Here is a 6,558-nt window from a genome sequence, read left to right on the forward strand (position 1 = left end):
TATTTTCAGGGTTTGAATGCAGCAGTAAACTATAGCAGGTACAACTGCACGATTATGACAAACAAACATTTCGAATAATATGCATTAGATTAAGGAATTATAAAGGGTTAATAATAACTGTAAATTTAAATACTTTTTTGTGTGGGTCATCTTTGCATATTTTATATGTGATCTACGAATCCGAAACCAGCTGATATCTCTGTTCCTAAATTTCTATATTGCTTGAAAATCAAACAAGTTAAGAAAATCTTATAGATAGAAAGTGAAGGATTATGATGTCTTTACTGTTGTGTTAGACTCATTTAAACTTCTAAACTTTTACACACAAGGGACAGAAAATATGTTGTAAATCAAAACTTCTGCTGCAATGGAGCAGATCTAAACGGAGTGCTGTAACTTGCTGTAGCTTTCATTTGGAGGTGTCCGGCCTGCAGCTATATCTACTTGACTTCTATAGTTATGAATGGGAGGAAACTGAAAATATAATTCTTACGTCCCGTTGCTGCAACAGTTGTAAAACCCACAATTACATTTCCAATGTAAATTCTAACATTCAAATGAAAGATGTCAAATAGTGATATTTTTGTTCATAAACGATTCAGTATTTCTAGTTCACTGACATCTCTCCCATTTGAAGTCAATGAGCTCTAGTTTGAAGCGTGAGAATACTTTGGTGGATTTTCTTGCCTGTAAAGACTGACGATAGCACGAGCCAATAGCATTCTTGTGTGGGCTGTAAATAAGTACATCATTGGTTTGACCAAGGGGTGTTAATGATGAACAAATGACCGATTATTCATCGTAAATGGATTCATCTTCTTGATCGTTGATTATTAAATGAAGCCCAAATGCGTTCAGTAATCATGCCAGCATATGGAGATAAGACGGTTTATACAGTCATCCACCGCTAGAGGGCGCACTACACTTCCGCTTGCGCACTGCACGTGACGTTCTGTCCAAAACACAAAAGTGTTTCCGGAACTTTCTTGCTTGTAAAGATGAAGCGGGATCAATGTAACGACAGAACGTTTCTCTATAAATGAACATTATGTTTACGGCATACAGCATGATAGTGTTTTAAAGTACAGCATGACAACAAGCAGTGTTGATCCGCCGGTTAATATCTACAATGTGAGAGCTTTAATAAACTCGAATATGCGTGTATATCTTCTAATAAGTTATTATTAACTGTAATATATTAACAGTAAATTTATATTTTTTAAATTCAGCCTTAGTTGATCCACCTAACAAATACGTCCTTCACTGAAACAGTCAGTCGCTCATTTGATTTGAACAAACTAAATATACTGATACACACGATCACAAACTAAATGAATCGGCCATTAAACAGGAAGCTCTGCTGCAACTGCATGGATGATTTTTCTGATTGGTTATAAAGAGCATTTTATACAGTATATGTTTTATTATATAATGTACATGCGCTAAAACAATAATACACTGATAAATGCTGTGAATATTCCCATCAGTCTACAAGAAAAGATCTGCATCCAAACAAACCGAACAACTAAAATCAGTAATGATGGAGTTTGTGAAAGAGGAGAGTGAGATCATGAGTGATCCAGAAGTCTGCAGAATTAAACATGAAGATACTGAGGAACTAATAGGTTGGTGTTCATTCTTGATTCTTCATGAATGATTCTGAGACACATTAAGGTCTCATATTTGGTGGTTGTTATCTGAGCTGTCAAATAATAAATAATTTGATATTAATAACATAACATAATTAATAAGCACATCAACAATAGCATGAAAGTAGATACTTGTGTCTGTAATTGCATGTTTGTCTCCATTTGAATGTAATTTTTGATGATTTCATTTTAGACATGATGGAAGTGAAGGAGGAAAGTCCAGAGCTGGAAATACTTTCACAGACTGAAAACAAGTTCACACAGAAAAATACTGACAGAGCAGAAGCCAAAAACTCTTTAACATGCGGTCAGTGTGGAAAGAGATTCAGATTTAAAATACACCTTGAGATTCACATGAGAGTTCATACTGGTGAGAAACCGTACACATGTGATCAGTGTGGAAAGAGTTTTGCACAAAATGGAAACCTTATGTATCACATGAGAATCCACACTGGAGAGAAACCGTACACATGTGTTCAGTGTGGGAAGAGTTTCACACATCAACAATACCTTATGAGTCACATGAGAATCCACACTGGAGAGAAACCTTTTACATGTTATCAGTGTGGAAAGAGTTTCACACAAAAAGGAAACCTTAAGAGTCACATGAGAATCCACACTGAAGAGAAACCACACTCATGTGATCAGTGTGGAAAGAGTTTTTCACAAAAGGAAATCTTATGAAGCATATGAGAATCCACACCGGAGAGAAACCTTTCACTTGTCATCAATGCAGAGAGAGTTTCACATGTGGAGCAAGCCTCAAGAGGCACATGATAATTCATACTGGAGAGAAACCTTTCACATGCCAACAGTGTGGGGAGTGTTTCACACGTCAACAATACCTTAAGAGTCACATGATAATTCATACTGGAGAGAAACCTTACACATGTCATCATTGTGGAAAGAGTTTCAGACAAAAAGGAAACTTTAACAGCCACATGAGAATCCACACTGGAGAGAAGCCATACACATGTGATCAGTGTGGAAAGAGTTTCAAACAAAAATCACACTTTAACAACCACGTGAAAATCCACGCTGGAAAGAAGCCAAACATGTGCCATCAGTGTGGGAAGATATTCAGATGTCAAGTAAGTCTTACAAATCACATGAGAATTCATTCTGGAGAGAAACCGTACACATGTGATCAGTGTGGTAAGAGTTTTGCTCTGTCAAAATATCTTTACAATCATCTGCTTTCTCACACTGGAGAAAGACAAATTAACTGCGATCAGTGTGGTAAACATTTTAGAGTGGAATCAGCCCTGAAGAAACACTTGAAAGTGAAGCATCACATCTGTTGTATTTGTGGAATGGGATTTTCACAGCTGGGCCATTTGATAATGCACCAGAAAATGCACACTGATGTAAAGGATCATATGTGCTTTGAGTCTGGGAAGACTTTTACTGGAGCCGGTGAAATGAAATTGCACCAGAGAATTCACACTCGAGAAAAACCTTTGAAGTGTTCACACTGACAAGAGAATCACTTGTTCATCAAACCTGAAACCCATGAGAGTGTCCACAGCGGAGGGAAGCCGGACCACTGCGCTCGTGTGGGAAAAGTTTAATCTAATGAGACATCAGTTGCATCATTCAAAGTGAGCTAAAATCATCTTCAGGTCAGGTTCAAGTAGGATGCACCGATCCAATACCTGGATCGGTATCGGCTTTGATACTGAAGCTTTCAGACGGATCTGGTATCGGTCCGACGTGCCCGATCCAAATTGGATACTGTGTGTTAGTCATGTTCGTTACTGTAAAGCTCCAAAAATGACACAAAGGAGCCATTAAAACAGTTCATATGACTCGTGCATTTTATTCAAAGCCACTCAAAGACGTGCGATAGCTCTGTGAATCACAAAAGGCTGTGTTTAATAAGTAAATATAGTATGCGCAGCGCCATCATTTTAGTGAATGGTGCTGCTCTGTTGACACAAACTCATTCACAGGCTGGTGATGCACTCGTGGCTATTTTTATCCTTCACAGCAGTGTGCAATATGTGAGCGCTACTCACGAACAACGTCTCAGCTGTAGATGCTCAATAGTTTGATTCACTTACCGGAGGTGCATTTTACCAGAATTTGAATAAGAAGCGAATTAAACTACTGTGAACTTGACTACAAACAGACACATGCAAGAATTCCTGGAAACTTTAGAATGTCAAAATAAAAGCGTGAGGGTTTAAAAAGTCCATCCATCTTCAACCGCTTATCCGAAGTCGGGTCGTGGGGACAGCAGCTCCAGCATGGGGCCCCAAACTTCCATATCCTGAGCCACATTAACCAGCTCTGACTGGGGGACCCGAGGTGTTCCCAGGCCAGTGTGGAGATGTAATCTCTCCACCTAGTCCTGGGTTTTCCCAGAGGCCTTCTCCCAGCTGGGCGTGCCTGAAACGCCTCCCAAGGGAGGCGCCCAGGGGGCAACCTTACCAGATGCCAAACCCCCTCAACTTGCTCCTTTCGACGCAGGGCAGCCAGCTCTACAAGTGGCTCTACTCCGAGCTCCTCACTGATGACTGAGCTCCTCATCCTATCTCTTCTGAGGAAACCCATTTCGGCCGCTTGTACTCGCGACCTAGTTCTTTCGGTCATGACCCAGTCTTCATGACCATAGGTGAGGGTAGGAACGAAAATTGACTGGTAGATCGAGAGCTCTGCCTTCCGGCTCATTGTCCCCTCACTCGTGAACAAGACCCTGAAGTACTTGAACTCCTTCACTTGGGGCAATACCTCCTCCCCTACCCAGAGTACGCACTCCATCGGTTTCCTGCTGAGAACCATGGCCTCAGATTTAGAGGTGCTAATCCTCATCCCAGCCGTTTCACACTCGACTGCCAAGCAATCCAGTGTGAGCTTAAAGTCATGAACCGATGATGACATGAAGATTACATCATCTGCAAAAAGCAGCGATGAGATCCCCAGCCCACCGAACCTCAGACCTTCCCCAACCCAACTACGCCTCGATATCCTGTCCATGAATATCACAAACGGGATTGGTGACAAAGCGCAGCCATGGGGGAGACAACCCCCATATGGAATGAACTCGACTTTGTGCCGAGAACCCGGACACAGCTCTCGCTTTGGACATACAGATATTGGTTCACCCTAAGAAGGGTCCCCCCACCCCGTACTCCCACAGCACCACTCACAGTATCTCCCGGGGGACCCAGTCATACACCTTCTCCAGATCCACAAAACACATGTAGGCAGGATACTTGTGAGAGTAAAGATCTGGCCCATCCATCGCCAAATAACCTCCTCGGTTGATTAACAGCGTCCCATCTTTGCTGTATACAGCTTGGATGGTCCCCCGTTTCCCCCTCCTAAGGTGGCGGATGGTTTTCCAGAAGAACTTTGGTGCAAACCAAAAGTCCTTCTCCATGGCTTCTCTGAACTTTTCCCATGAGAAGACCGCTATCCATAAAGTGGCAGCAGAAAAGGTAATGATTGGCGAGTTGTCTCTCTTGCTTTTACCTTTAGTTTCGGTATTTGATGAGATTGTCATTGTAATCATTTTGAATTCTTTTAGGTAGAAATTTTTTTGTTGGAAACAGACTCCTGGAGACATTCCCTAGCCTGAAAACATGCACTGTGTGGCACATCACCTCAATCTGGCCATGTCAGACTGCATTAAGGAGCAGAGGGAAGTGCCATACATCATCAAATATGCCAGGACTGTTGGAACAATCTTCTGTTTCTACCAGGCCTCCAGCAACTTGACCAGCAGTCTTAAGGAAATGGAGAGGCTTTTGAAGTCCCTCAAATCAAACTGCAGGTTAGCAGTATTCAGTGTTAGTTCACAGATATTTTTTTGTTTATGAAGGCAGGTGGGAGTCAAATAAGGAAGCAACATATGTGATGCGCCGGATTCTCACTGCTCTCATTGAAGACCTCTCACTCCAAGCCTGAAATAAGCCAACAGCTCAAGGACTGTATTCCTTTGTAAAGGATGAGTTCTTTCAACCTGGCATGTGCCTAATGCAACTTGTGCATGAGAAGATCCACCAGCAGCTTTTGGTTTTCCAAAAGTGAACTTTTTTTTTTTTTTTTCTCCCAGTTGGACCAGGAGGTACGAGATCAAAACTACAGTCACACTTCTGGTTTTCTTGTTAATTGAATGGTGTTCCTAGCTAAGTGGTCACGTTTGACCTCAGGTCAAAGTGCTGAAGACATCCCTGACACCGCTGAAGGAGACCAGCATAATCAAGGACCGCTCCAATCAGATCCTGGTCTGAAGCCTCTGCAGGAGGAGAGCCCTGCATACTTCAAAGATGATGTCTGGGAGAGGTTCAAGAACACAGTAAGTATTATAGTATATAGCATACTGTAAGTATGAATGTATTAGTGTAGTTAATATGGACTAAAGAACGGTTTTATTGAAATTTATTTAAATCTTTTACAGGTTATGGAGCCGTTTCTGACTGCGCTGACTGAGAACATTGAGATCCGATTCCCAAACACCAGCAGTTTGTCTGACTTCAGTGTGTTCTCTCCCAGACAGATTCTGACAAACACTGCAGAGTTTGGGGATGTTGAGATGAGAACACTGGCAGAGCAATTCCCAAGATTGTGGGAGTCTGATCTTTTGTCAGAGTGGGTCTCCTACAGACTGAGAGTGAGAAGTCTTGATCTGAAGGTACTATATCAGTTACATTAAATGCACCACCACAGTCTATTGGTTTTAAAGAATAATTCTCACTTTGCTTTACTTCAGACCAAATCCCTGGAGGAGGTGCTGCTGTGGCTTGTATCTCCAGAATCCTCTGAGCTGTACCCCACCCTGAGCCTTGCAGCTGCAGCTGCAATTGCCCTCACAGCCCCTTTCCAGACTCTGGATGTGGAGAGGCTATTTTCTACACAAGATTGTAATATATGATTGGGAACACTCACTATACATGTCTGTATC

The 6,558-nt window shown here is 41.9% G+C and overlaps 1 pseudogene; it reads left to right on the top strand.

The window, feature by feature from the left end:
* Positions 1–992: 992 nt before the first annotated feature.
* On the top strand, positions 993–3,129 carry LOC127641630 (zinc finger protein OZF-like; annotated as a pseudogene).
* Positions 3,130–6,558: the final 3,429 nt, after the last annotated feature.

Source organism: Xyrauchen texanus, unplaced genomic scaffold (assembly GCF_025860055.1).
Source record: "Xyrauchen texanus isolate HMW12.3.18 unplaced genomic scaffold, RBS_HiC_50CHRs HiC_scaffold_1206, whole genome shotgun sequence".
Classification (NCBI taxonomy): domain Eukaryota; kingdom Metazoa; phylum Chordata; class Actinopteri; order Cypriniformes; family Catostomidae; genus Xyrauchen; species Xyrauchen texanus.